Below are 15,112 nucleotides of genomic sequence, written 5' to 3'. Positions count from 1 at the left end.
TTAGGTAAGTTAGACATGTTCAAGTCAGTAGGGCCTGATATTCATCCTAGGGTACTTAAGGAACTAGCTGAAGCACTCATCTTTGAGAGCTCCTGGAAAACAGGTGAGGTCTCAGAGGGCTGTAGAAGGGTAAGCATAGTACCTATCTTTGTTCCCATTTAAAGAGGAAACAGGGAATTATAGACCAGTTATCCTAAATGCATAAAGAGACATATAAATGCTTAGCATATCTGGCACATAAATACCTTGCAATGTTGGCTACAAAAGGGCCATGCAAACGCCTGTTCTCACTTTCAAGTAAGATTGTAAATAAGAAGAGGGCAGCATTATTTCCCATAAATGTGAACAAACTTGTTTATCTTAGCGACTGGCTGAACAAGAAGTAGGACTGAGTGGACTTGTAGGCTCTACAGTTTTACATTGTTTGGTTTTTGAGTGCAGTTATGTAACAACAACAAATCTACATTTGTAAGTTGCACTTTCATGATAAAAAGATTTCACTACAGTACTTGTATGAGGTGAATTGAAAAATACTATTTCCTTTATCATTTTCAGTGCAAATATTTGTAATATAAAATAATAAAGTGAACACTGTACACTTTGCATTCTGTGTTGTAACTGAAATCAATATCTGAAAATGTAGAAAAACATCCAGAATATTTAATAAATTTCAATTAGTATTTTATTGTTTAACAGTGCAATTAAAACTGCAATTATTTTTTTGAGTTAATCACGTGAGTTAACTGTGATTAATTGACAGCCCTACAAACCAATCTAATTTTCTTTTCTCACAGAGTTACTGGCTTAGTGGATCAGGAGAAGCAATAGCTGTGAAGTACCTTGATTATAGAAAGGCTTTTGACACAGTCCCACATAACATTCTCATAAGTAAACAAGGGAAACGTGGTGATGAAATTACTATAAGGTAGGTGCACAACTGCTTGAAAGACCATACTCAAAGAGTTATCAATGGTTTGCTTCAAATTGGAGGGCTAATCTACTTGGGGCCCCATAGATACTTCCAATACTAGACAATATTTTCATTAATGACTTGGATAATAGAGTGAAGAGTATACTTGTAAAATCTGCAGATGACTCCAAGTTAGGAGGCAAGCACTTTGGAGGTCAGAATTAGAATTCAAAACGTTGGCAAATTAGAGAATTGGTCTGAATTTCATCTTGTTGATTTCAAGTGCAAAGTACTTCACTCAAAGGAAAAAAAATACACAACTACAGAATGGGAAATAACTGACTAGGTAGTAGTACTGCTGGAAAGGATCTGGGGGTTACAGTGGATCACAAATTTAATACAAGTAAATGATGTGACGCAGTTGCAAAAAAGCTAATATTATGGGGTGTTTTAATTGTAGTGTCCTATGTAAGACATGGGAGGTAATTGTCCCACTCTGCTCGGCACTGGAGAGGCCTCAACTAGTGTACTATACCCAATTCTGGGCTCCACGCTTTAGGAAAGATGGGACATATTGGGAGAAAGTCCAGAGGCGAGCAACAAAAAAAGATAAAAGGTTTAGAAAACCTGACTTATGAGGAAAAGTTAAAACAACTGGCATGTTTAGCCTTGAAAAAAAGAAGACGACTGAGGGAAGAACTGCTAACAGTCTTCAAATACATTAAGAACTGCTATAAAAAGGACAGTGATCGGTTGTTCTTCACGTCCACTGAAGGGAAGAGTTAAGAGTAACAAAAACGGTTTCTTCAGGTATGTTAGCAACAAGAAGAAAGTCAAGGAAAGTGTGGGCCCCTTACTGAATGAGGAAGGCAACCTAGTGACCGAGGATGTGGAAAAAGCTAATGTACTCAATGCTTTTTTTGCCTCTGTTTTCACGAACAAGGTCAGCTCTCAGACTGCTGCACTGGGCAGCACAGTATGGGGAGGAGGTGACCAGCCCTCTGTGGAGAAAGAAGTGGTTCGGGACTATTTAGAAAAACTGGACGTGCACAAGTCCATGGGGCCGGATGCGCTGCATCCGAGGGTGCTAAAGGAGTTGGCGGATGTGATTGCAGAGCCATTAGCCATTATTTTTGAAAACTCATGGCGATCGGGGGAGGTCCCGGATGACTGGAAAAAGGCTAATGTAGTGCCCATCTTTAAAAAAAGGGAAGGAGGATCGGGGGAACTACAGGCCAGTCAGCCTCACCTCAGTCCCTGGAAAAATCATGGAGCAGGTCCTCAAGGAATCAATTATGAAACACTTAGAGGAGAGGAAAGTGATCAGGAACAGTCAGCATGGATTCACCAAGGGGAAGTCGTGCCTGACTAACCTAATTGCCTTCTATGATGAGATAACTGGCTCTGTGGATGAGGGGAAAGCAGTGGATGTGTTATTCCTTGACTTTAGCAAAGCTTTTGATACGGTCTCCCACAGTATTCTTGCCGCCAAGTTAAAGAAGTATGGGCTGGATGAATGGACTGTAAGGTGGATAGAAAGCTGGCTAGATCATCGGGCTCAACGGGTAGCGATCAATGGCTCCATGTCTAGTTGGCAGCCGGTTTCAAGCGGGTCCAAGGGTCAGTCCTGGGGCCGGTTTTGTTTATCTTTATTAATGATCTGGAGGATGGTGTGGACTGCACTCTCAGCAAGTTTGCAGATGACACTAAACTAGGAGGCGTGGTAGATACACTAGAGGGTAGGGACTGGATACAGAGGGACCTAGACAAATTAGAGGATTGGGCCAAAAAAAAAAAAAAAAACCTGATGAGGTTCAACAAGGACAAGTGCAGAGTCCTGCACTTAGGATGGAAGAATCCCATGCACTGCTACAGACTAGGGACCAAATGGCTAGGTAGCAGTTCTGCAGAAAAGGACCTAGGGGTCACAGTGGACGAGAAGCTGGATATGAGTCAACAGTGTGCTCTTGTTGCCAAAGTGCCAGCCATATGCAGATGAGACACCGCTCTATTTAACCTTTACCACATCCCACTAACACCAAGCTGGCCCATTGCTTGGACATGTTCAGCTTATGAATAAAGAACAGGCTTTGATACTCAATACAAGCATCAGAGAGGTGATACTGGTGAGCAGAGGAAAGCTTTGAAGAGTTGGAAGCCATGGTGCAGTCTTCTTTGGTTGATGGTACACATCCACAATGAGTCAAATCTGTCTTTAGGTTAGGTGTGCTCCTTGCTGACACTAAACTCTGACACAAAGTCAAGTAATCTTTCTACTGGACTAGGAGACTATCCCATCCTGCATGCATCTGATGAAGTGGGTATTCACCCACAAAAGCTTATGCTCCAATAGGTCTGTTAGTCTATACCAGAGGTTCCCAAACTTATTTGGCCTACCGCCCCCTTTTCAGAAAAAAAATTACTCAGCGCCCCCCTGGAAATCTACCTTCTTTAAGCGAACAAACAGAAAGATGCAGTGACAAATTTGTGTTTTTATGTATCTATATTTCTACCTACGTCCTACAATATAGTAAAGAAAGATGTGTTATTAGAATATCGCCCACGACATCAGGTATACAGTGGTTTTTGCGTAAGATGGCAAAAGACAACCAAACTAAAATACTAATGAAACTAATAAACTGGGTTTTGTTCTTTGCTCAGCATTAGATATATGTATTTGATATTAAATTGTCAAATATCAAAACTAAATTTATCAATAATTAATTAAAAATAATCAATATGCAATTAAAAATCAGTTAATAGTTTTAATTTAGTTTGCCCTTATTTAAATAATTGTTCCTTATTAACACACGCCTTATTTACCAATTAACACAGATGATTCAATAGATATAAATAAATGTTAATAGTTAAGTTTTTTTACGATTTCATTCCCGTTTTCGTTAATATTGTAATAAAAAATATGACAAATATATTGACTGTACACTTCAAATAGTACTGTACCGACACAAGCCTGCTACGATTTTATTATTAGTAAGCACTAGAGACACAGAAACGTACGGTAGATATGTAAGAAAATGTATAAAAATACTCACGTGTAAATTGCTGTTTTATTGAAACAACAATAATACAATTTGCTTTGTATGTGATCCGTAATTCGTAAAGATCGAAGGTATTGAATATGAATAAAAAATTTTAAATACTTATTGCACTATTGTTAACTGTTTCTTAATTGTGTAAAAAGCAATCTAAATTAGATTTCATACATGTCGCCTATTTATAGTATCGTATTGTAAACAAGTCATTACACGCACATATTCCTGCCGATGCATGCTGGACTTCCCGACAATGCGCGACACACTCGCCTGCCAACACTTGCTTGTTAAGAGTTGTTGGCGGACTTGACACCTGATCGGTTATAATTTGTGAATTTATTTGGAAAATAAAGTAATCACTACAACTTTAACTCTATGTTACACAACAGATGAAACATGTACGAACGGTTTTTCAAAATTTTCTTATATTCTTTCTTTATGCTTCCACCGCCTCCTTATTTTTATTCAACGCCCCCCAATTGCACCCGAGGCTACTACTGCCCCCCTGGATCGTTCCAACGCCCCCCAGGGGGCGGTATCGTCCACTTTGGAAACCTCTGGTCTATAAGGTGCCACAGGGAACACTATCGCTTTTTACAGATCCAGACTAACATGGCTACCCCTCTGATACTTATCCCATCCTGGTAGGTGATGATCTGCCCTTAGTTTTTTATATATTATACACACACACACACCCCTACCTTTGTCACATCCCAGCTGGACTATAGCAATGCAATATAGTTGGGCACAAAGCATCAGCCTTTAGGTAATTCCACCTAATTCAGAATGCAGCAGCATATCTCCTCAGCAACATGGGCTATTGGAAGTACATCAAAATTATTCTCTGCTCTCTATCCCTGGCTTCCCAAAGAACAGGGAGTCAAGTTCAAGGTCCCAGTCCCTATCTTCCAGGCTCTCGATGGCCTGGTCCAAGGATATCTAAAAGATTTTCTAAAGCTGTAAGAGAGAGACTGTGGTCAACAACTCTGTTCTTCAGGCACTACAGAACTTTCTACCACAAAGGTAATGATAATCTGCACAGGAGACAGATTTCTCAGTGGCTGATCCCAGACTGCAGAAGAAACAGCCACAGGAACCAAGAACTATGCCAAACCTCACATTCTGCTCCTAAAATCAAGACATACACCTCTACCCCGATATAACGCGACTCGATATAACATGAATTCAGATATAACGCAGTAAAGCAGTGCTCCGGGGGGTGGGGCTGCGCACTCCGGCAGATCAAAGCAAGTTCGATATAACGCGGTTTCACCTATAATGCGGTAAGATTTTTTGGCTCCCGAGGACAGAGCTATATCGAGGTAGAGGTGTACTTATTTAACCTTGTCTTCCCCAATATAAACACATAGCAGTATGTGCCTATTTAAGTTTTGGTAATTTAAAAAATAAACTAGACTGTATACAATTTCCCTGCTGAGGAGGGGATGAAAGAAAAAATGAACCACATGTGACAGATGTTAGTCACGTTGCTTAATACACTACTAGAAGACACTCAAATATTACAGTGATTAGGGTTATACAAGAACCTACATGCAATAGAATAGAATTATACCAGGCCTATAACTCCAACGTTTAGCAGAAAATTTCCTTTTGCCAAATTCAGTGGTCTACCTGTTTACAGAGGGAAAACATGGTGAACACAATAATTACATTTATTTTATTAATTTCAGTTATTTTCAAATTAACCAATATTTCATGTGAAATTAAGTGTGTAAGATAATGACATGGAAAAGTTACAGAATTTAAAAAATAAAAGATGCTAAAAATTGTCAATTGTAATGTGGCTTTCCTGTTGAAATTCTAAGTTTTTAGAATTTGACAATGATCTGCAAAATTCAAGTTTGTTCTTATTAAAACAGTATACTTTGCGTAACGGTCAACTGGAGATTTTATTTAGCTTTAAGGGTCTTAATTTACAAAAGTTCTGAAATTATTCACTCTGCTCTATAAAACCTGTGAATGTGGAAAAACTGTCATATAATTTATACAAAAATATTCTAAAAGTGCACCAAATTGTAATTATTCAACCAGCCACACTATAAAATGTTTTTTGCTACCACGTGTTCTTATTGAGTACTATGCATGTGATACCATCAGAACTGCTTAATGCTTATATAACCTCGTCAATTACCAGTGCATTATATCATATCTCGTAGCCTATCCCAGGATGGGCTTGATCAGTGCTGCTCTGCCTCTCTATTTTCTCAAGTCTTCTCTCTGCCCTTTGTTCTGCTATTGCCTATGAAATGCTCATTGCTGGGTGATGATACAGAGATAGAAAAATTATCTTACCTCCCGTCCCCTCACCTTGTTAATTCATAATTTGCAGATGAATTGCCTAAAATGTTTTTTACCCCAGAACTCTTCTACTGATCAAAGGGTGTTCAATTGCTGCACATTACATAAAATGTCATTTACGGAATAATTCTTTCAAATTGGATCAAAATGTAACAGTAGTTTGTTACAAACATACAGACAACATTACAAAAGATACTTCATAGATGGAGCAGCAGTACCACTATTACTTAGCCAGACCAATAAAGAGATTCACCCCATGGTCATCAGGGAGCTTTGTTCCATGACCGTGACTAATGGGATTTAAGTTTAAGAAAAAAGGTACCCCTAGAGTATTTTAGTCAATACAAGTATAGTATGTGTATTAATATAAATAATGATCTGCCAAGATAACTCTGCCATGATAATGATCTGCCAAGTTAACTCTGATGTCACAATTCTACTACCCAATAATGAACTGTTCTGTCTTGGATCCTAAAACAGTCTTTGTCTGCTAATACTAACAGCTTCAGCCCAAGCTATAATGTATGCTGAGCGAAGCTTTTTAAATAGCCGTGGGTCAGGCTGACATTGTACCATAGTAGACAAATCAGCAGTTAAATTTAACAAACAAAAAATACCTCTGTTCTACTCATAACTTAGTTTAGATTTAAACGAACACAAGTAGAATACTTTAGATCAGCCCACTTCCCCACTAAAGTTAAGAGCAGCTTCAGCTAGATTTGTGGCTATTCCTCAAGTAAATGCAGCAGAAAATAAGGCGGAGGCTAAATCAGAATTAGCCAGTGAGATTGCTCCCAAAATGTAATAGCTTTGACTGTGTGGATACAATCCCCACATAGTCGATATAGATTACATCTGCCTACCTCTGATGTCACAGTGCTGCATAACAACTAGGACAGGTGGAGGAGAAAAGGGGAAGGGACAAGGAGAAAGAGGGAAGAGAGATGAAGTGGGGGTGAGGGCTGCAGGTAAAAGGTAAAGCTACCTCCGAAGTCACAGACCTACCAGTATGAACCAGTCTATATATAAATGGTATTGTTGGCATGTGAGCCCTTGATGCAACCTCATTTGTTCACTCATTTCACTCCACCAATGATATCATAGCATGCAAATGATCTGAATAGGGAGAGGAAAAAAGGGGGGCGGAGGGGTCTGATGTCAAATGGCAGAGAGAGGATAGAGGAGCACCTCTTCCAACACCAGTTCCAAAACCCATGAATTTCATTGTGTAAGTAGCTACCTCCGCCTACTCTAAAAATATACAACCTCAGACCCCTTTCTTAGGTTTGACTTTAACAAATAAATTAATAATATAACAAAGTTCAACTCAAGCCTTCTCTGCAGCCATGTCCACTGCTAGGGTGCCTACCTTAGGATTTCTTATGGTACATCCTTTCTTCCAAGAAAGCAATTTTCATCCCCCTTACATATGGCTGAGGTAATGAGCCTTACTGTGTCTTTTCCTTGAATAAACATCAGCTGCTACATGGGTAAGGTACTGCAGAGAGACACTCCCTAGGTGTTCACGCACAGGTACTATTTTATTTAATTTAAAGGCAATTTTAATGTTGGGAGCAGATACTTTCCATAATACGTTCAATTATAACATCTCATTGTTTTGAGATTATTATATATGCGCCATTGAATGTCTCTCAATTAAATACAATATTGCATCTCAGATTTACACACATTTTGTATGTACAGTAGAGATATTCAAATACAGAAAAAAACTGCTAAAGGAACATTAAGGTTGCACAGTGAAGCAGTGAAAACTTAGCAAATACCACAATTAAAGTTTCCTGTGAAACCTTAATGCAAGCGCACAAGGGAGCAGAATTATGATTATGTTTAATTACAGGATCACAAACTGTATTTTTCAGAGGACCCTGGCCTCATTTAGTCCACAGGATGGAGCTCACTGAATAGGTAACTTTTTTCCTCATCATTCAGTGTGTGCTTTTATGCCTTTACCACACATCATCTAAACTCTGCAGTGAAAAGAGAATTATTACTTTTCTCATGATACTCATTTTCTATAGCATTCATCAGCACACTATTTAAGTGCTTCACAAACATTAATGAATTAATCTCCACAGTATTCCTGTAAGGGAAGTATATTATCCCTATTTTGCAGATCAGGAATAGAAGTACTGTGATCTTAAGGCCAAAATTGTTAAGCGTCCACCAGTGTTGCATGCTCAACTAGAGATGCCTTGAGCCGGATTTTTCAGAGTACTTAGCATTTTTATATTACCCTATAGATTCAAAGCAGCTACCACTGACTTCAGCTGCATCTGAGAGTGCTCAGCACTTGTGCAATCAGGCCCTGGTTATCTTAAATTGGGCGGCCAATAAATGAGTAACACGCAGTCAGTGGCCACCTGGGTAAAGCTTGGTTTAAGTGACTTGCCCCGCATTACATATGAACTCTATAGAGGAGGCAGGCATAGAATTTAATTCCACAGGGTGGCACTGCATTGCCATAACCACAAAACCCTCCTTTCTTGTCCTGTAATCCCCTGCCTCAATCACTACACACCCTCTAACTTCTGCACTAAGTGAGGCACAGGTCCTTGAGACAACAGCCTCGTTCCCTACAAAACCATCCCAAGCACTGAATGTGGCAGGTATACTATGGGAACAATAGTATGTGATTATCTAGTTCAGGGGTTGGCAACCTTTCAGAAGTGGTGTGCCGAGTCTTCATTTATTCACTCTAATTTAAGGTTTTGCGTGCCAGTAATACATTTTAATGTTTTTAGAAGGTCTCTTTCTATAAGTCTATAATATATAACTAAACTATTGTTGTATGTAAAGTAAATAAGGTTTTTAAAAGGTGTTTAAAAAAGGTTTAAGGTGTTTAAGAAGCTTCATTTAAAATTAAATTAAAATGCAGAGCCCCCCGAACCAGTGGCCAGGACCCGGGCACTGTGAGTGCCACTGAAAACCAGCTCGCTTGCCACCTTCGGCACACATGCCATAGGTTGCCGACCCCTGATCTAGTTAAAGAGATAACATAATGCAAATGGCACAAAGAGGCCAGAACAATGGTTTCATGGACCCTTAATTGTGGCATTCCTTAATTTTTGAGTGCTTGACTTTATCACCTTAACATTTGTTTAACATGGGTGGGAAGGGGATTAATGTAATTTTTCAAGCCTAAACACCCCCCTGACCAAACACACATTCCATCATGTGGAACTATCCTTACCCCCAATGGGTTATTAGCAGGGTTGGGAACTCAAGAACTTTAACATAGACCTCTGCAATTTAACTAATGGACTAATTGTTGGTAGTAGTAAGCCGTTATCCTCTATGTGCACCAACCACTAGAAGATGATGAGACACACCTTACGAGTGGGTTTCACAGCTATTTGCTAGACAGATGAAAGTTGGAACTCAGGAATTCTATTCTATTCCAGGTTCTGGAGGGAGTGCATTCTACTGGTTACAGACCCTTCTGTTGTTCTGTCCCCCAGCATGCCCTCTTCTGGGCCTGCTGATTGGCATGTCCCCAGTCCCCATCACCTTCTCTTCTTATCAATCCCACAACCCTTCCATGTACTTCCTCTGAATCAGGTTGCTTCCTCTTCCTCCTTTCTGCATGGACACCAGCAAGAGGAACACAGAGCTTGTGAGAGTCTTCTAGCACTCAATTTTGTGCCCAGAATCACAGCAGCCCTCTGGCATGTGGGAGGAGCAACTGCAGGGAAAGATCTGCTCAGACAGAATCTATGGAGAATTTAGCTGTCCAACAAACAAGCCTCTGAGCATGTGTCAACAATGATTTTTCAAAAGTTTAATCTTCTGCTAAATGTGTGGCTCTTCAGAGCGATGACAAAAGGCTGCTTTTTGACCCTAGGGCAACAGCTCCGTCAAATTTCAAATCCCTGCTTCAAAGCATGGAGGCAACAGATCTTCTCAAGGAAACAACTGTGGAAGCAGAGAAAGAACTGACAGGAAGGAACTGCAATGCATGACAGTTCGTTAGCAAGAGTCAGGCTAACTGTAACCCTAATAACACGAGATTTGTAGAAGCGAAGATTGTGTGAGGCGAGTGGGAAAGAACTGTGTGAGAAGTTGTTGTGACCTTGTGTAGATAAGGTGTAGAAAATATTGTATGTAGGCTAGAGTCAAAACAAGTGAGAAAAATAAGATATCAAGATGGCCTATGTATAAACAAAATGCAGCTGTTGCTTGTTATTGTCTGTAATGAGAGGTATAAAGGTTTGCTGTCATTGTTTACCTGTAGAGAGACCTGCTTAGCTCTCTCCCTCTGCACAATTGTGAGAGTTAATAAAGCATCTGACTTGCTGTACCCAAACAAAAAGTGAGAACTGTGTTTTTCTCCGACACAACTAAGATTTTTGGTTGTCCCCCCCCTCCAATACTGGCAATAAAACTTTCTTTCCATGTTCTCAGAAACAGTTGAGCCATTTGTTCTAAAACATTTTAAAAAAAATTCAGCCTGAAGCAGACACCCACCATGGAAAATTTCAGCCCAGTTAAAGTTTAGCTAAGTTTTGAACAACTAAAAACAAGGTTTTGTAATAGGAAACAGTAGTGGGCAACTATTTATTTACAGGAGTCCCTGGCAGTTCCCATCTATTTTATATATACATACATACACACACACATACATACACAGACACACACACACACAAAATAAAATAGATGGGAACCGCCAGTGACTCCTGTAAATAAATAAATGTGGGGGGAGGGTTGTATATATAAGATAAATAAAACCACACACACTCTTACACATACTAATTTATAACAACCAAGATCAGGACCCACTATGTTAGGCACTGTAGATACACGTGTAAGACATTCCCTGCCCCAAATAGTTTACAATCTAGGCTATTCCTAAAAGATAAAAGCACCCTTTTAACACATGAATCATAGATCATGTGTTTAGAATATGAAACTTAACCCTTTCTTTCTCGCTCACACACACACACACACACACACGTATATTTTCCGCTTAAAAACCTCCAGGATTTGTAAGTACAAAAATATCACATTCTTCCTTTTTATAAATCACCAGTCTTATGAATGTCGCCCCTACTACTGATATAACTGAAGGAAGAACCCTGCTGGATTTCTATCTGAGCAAGGAATTTGGGCTGCAATGGTAGCTTAGAAGTTTAATGTCCTTTTTCATAAGATCTCTTTCCCCACTGTCAAAAGGAGATGCACGTTTAGGAGGAAAGAAAATTTCAATATATAAAAAAAAATATGCAATCCTTTAGGATTTGTGAAGTACATATTGTTTTTTCATTAGCCTACAGTAAAGTAATTTTTATGGAATGCTTTTTAGTACTTTTTGGAGGAAAAAAGGAAAAATTAACTATAGGTAAGCACTTGTCACAAGAAACATTCTTTAAATGCAGTTGCACTTTCTCCACACAAATAATCTGAAATTTAAAAATGGATTTGCAGCTTTATTCTGCTGTTTTCACTTTAGAGAAGTTTTTCCAAGTTCAAAAAAAAAAAAAAAAGGGGGGGGGGGGCTAGGAAGACTAACAAGTCAACCGCACTGTCACCACACCTAAATTTGAAATACTGAAGTCTACAAAAATTAACATTCTAATATAATTAAATATTAAATAAAAAAATTACACTTCTAACCTACCTCTACCTGATTATGTTCTGTAAATAATGTGATTTTCTGTCATTTCTTCCTAGTCCACAATATTGTGCACTAAACGGAGAAGCTGTGACATCATTAGAAGTTCCTGACACACATTCTCTCCCCCCTATCTGCTTGAAAGGAGTGGGATTTGGGTTTCTTGAAAGGAGTAATCTTTCTTCTCACCTTTTGAGAAATGTAGCATTGTAACTGTTTATTATATTTTATTCCAGCATCTTGAGCCTAAAGGGCACATTTTATAAATATTTTTTAAATGATAAAAGTTGTGTAATTCAGCTAAAGATATCAGTGATCAATGAAAACAAAGGATGTCATTGGAATAATGATCCCATCCATATCCTTGAGTATTTATAAATTTCAAAAGTTCATAGGAACACAGAAATTGCCATATTGCATTTGATCATGCTCCAGTATCCTGTCTCTAGTAGTGGCCAGCACCAGATGCTTTGGAGGAAAGAGCAAGGAACTTCCCATTAGGCAAATGTGAGATAATCTGCCCCCCCCCCATATTAGATCTAATCACTAGAGATTTCCTTCAACCCTGAAGCATGAGCTTTTATATCCCTACAGAAATCTGACAGAACTATGACAACTCTGGATATTATTAGCCATATCAGTGTCTAATCTCTTTTTGAATCTTGCTAAGATGTTCAGCCTCAATGACTTCCAGTGGCAGTAAATTCTACAGTCTAATTATGCAGTGTGTGAACAAATACTTCCTTGCACTGGTTTTGGATTTGCCACCTTTCAGTTTCATTGAATGCCCTCGTTTGTGTCTTTTAAGACAGGGAAAACAGAAACCACCAACCTGCCCTTTCTACAGTCGTCATCATCATTATAGGCAGGGTTGATAACACTGCCTGATAAAGTTGCCTGACACACTCTACTATCAAACCCCATTTTTAATTGCTTATAACTTTGTTTGGGCTTAAATTTTTCATGCTGAATGTCTGCCTCAGCCTGAATTTTTTGGGAAAAATCTTCAGCTAAAATGGTTCAGCCATTTTTGAGAACAAGACTAGGGAAAAATAATTGGTTTGCCCATGTTAAAAAATGCTGATGAGCTTTTCTTTCAAAAGTTTTACTGCCCCCATGTTTTGGAGTTGGAACTTGAAATTTGGGGTTGGGGGGGGGTACCCCGTGCATCAGCGATGTCCCTGTTACTGTTCCTCTGCAAACATGGTCTAATTTGGCCAAATTATACGCCTTTGAAAGAATCCCAGTTTGCACATGCTCAGTACAGAGTTAAATGTTGGCAACTAAATTCCCTGAGGAGTCTATCTGCACTCCAGTATGGTGTTAAGCAGGACTTTCCCTGAAATTGCAGCTTTGAGCTGTTGCAGGCTGTGCTGGGTCCAGGCACCTGAATGCAGATTCTCTCTGTTGTGTTCTCAATGAGCCCCCATTGTGCCTGGAAAGAGGAGAGGAAGTTGTTATTTCTTCTGCATTTGAATCTGGCAACAGCCAGACCTGCCAAGGGTGGTGATGAACTGGGACTGGAGGCTGATAGAGAGGGGAGGGACAGATTGGTTTGGCAAGGAGACTAGAACTGGGAGCCGGGGGGGTTAGAACAAGATTGGATGGGGGGAGGGGAGAGAGGAAGGACACTAGGACTTTTTTTTTTTTTTTGTATTTTATCCAAAATTTATTGACAGTCAGATGGGTGAGGCTACAGGGACAGTATGAAAGTCATGTTCTCCCCTCACATTCTAGAGACGTCTTTAAAGCCTTCTGTTCACTTCTTGACACTTAATGTTGCTCTGTGGCTGAATCCCATGCTCTTGAACCATTTGTATTTGTCTGTGCAGCCAACTGTGCAGGTAGTCCCACCCATCTCAGACACACTTTCGTTTAGTGCTGCTTTCGTCTGAAGGAGCATCCTTCTGTAAGCCTTGCCTTTCCTCCAGTGGGCTAGCACAGCACAGTTGAGCAGGAAATACACAGAACTACAGTCTGAGCATGGCTGAATACAGTGGTGATTTTATAGCAACTTGGACACTTCACATCCATGAAATAGGAGTTCGGACTCTGGACCAGACACTTCTTCTTGTGTTTCCACTTCTCCTCGGGGGAGGGATGCAGCAAGTCTTTCACCAGAGGCACCTTCGCATGGAGGGCTGGACAAGGAGATTGGGATTGAGAAACAATGGGTGGGGGAAAAGGTGAGGGATGAGAGGAAGTGTATGGTGAGGGAGAGAAGAAGAGACCTATCTAATTGTGTATATGAGAGAGAGAACTGAGACTGGGACAGGGTACCTGGGAGGGAGGAACACTGAGATTGGACAAGGAGAGGAAAAATCGGAACCCAGTTGGAACAGAGAATAGGGGGGCGGAGGAAGACTGGAGGCCAGATGTGGGAGAGAGAGATTGAGAAGGGAGCCAGGACTGGCTGGGCAAAGAGACTGTATTTGGAGGAAAGGGGGGTGTTTTTCTCTTCATTAAAAGTCCTAAACAACTCCTTGTAAATTAGTAAATTACAAATTTGCTAGATTTAATTAGAAAACAAAAACATTTGAAAGATAACATATTTCTACTTTTGGCAGTACATTAGCAGAAAAACAGGAAATGAATCAGCCTGCAATAATAAATCTTGAAAAGTTGAAACACACAATGAAAGTTTTTGGTCCTACCATGAAAGTGGGGGGAGGGAAGGGGAGAGGGGGCAGCAGCAGGGAGGGGTGTTTTTCTGAGAGCAGCTTCTATGGATAAACTGCCATCTCAGACAGCATACATTTTGATGGACATCAAAATGATCTTTGGGATTAGTCAAGAATAGTACTGGCTGATATAGTAAAACCCCTAGCTGAGAATAGCCAAACGGTTGGAAGGCCAGAAAATTGCTACTAACAAATTTTACATAAGAAAGCTGATGAGGCCAATAGCAGACTACATATTAGCTTTTTCAGAGAAGGGAAAGACAAGTTACATCTCTTTACAGCAAGATGCTAAGCAGTCCTCTTCATCTTGTCTCTGAAGTTTCAAGTTGTGCAAATGGATTTTGTTTGTTTTATAATTGAGAATTATACATGACCTGCATGCAACTGGGCTGACTTGCAAAACAATAGCAAAGGTGAGAAAAAGACTGCCATCTAAAACGTCACTACCAGGTTAAAAATCTGTAAATATTCACAGAGGCTGAAGAGATGTGTTGCTTCTCAAAGAGCGAAGTGATCTGTT

The 15,112-nt window shown here is 39.7% G+C and overlaps 1 protein-coding gene and 1 pseudogene across 1 annotated transcript in view; both read right to left on the bottom strand.

Moving 5' to 3' along the window:
• Positions 1-15,112, bottom strand: part of RNF19A (ring finger protein 19A, RBR E3 ubiquitin protein ligase) — a 93,278-nt gene that overhangs the window by 53,505 nt on the left and 24,661 nt on the right. The window lies entirely within an intron of this gene.
• LOC128831548 (40S ribosomal protein S27-like) overlaps positions 13,568-15,112 on the bottom strand; it is a 29,916-nt pseudogene continuing 28,371 nt past the window's right edge.

Source organism: Malaclemys terrapin, chromosome 2 (genome assembly GCF_027887155.1).
Source record: "Malaclemys terrapin pileata isolate rMalTer1 chromosome 2, rMalTer1.hap1, whole genome shotgun sequence".
NCBI classification, from domain to species: domain Eukaryota; kingdom Metazoa; phylum Chordata; order Testudines; family Emydidae; genus Malaclemys; species Malaclemys terrapin.
This window is presented reverse-complemented; position numbering and strand designations above follow the sequence as displayed.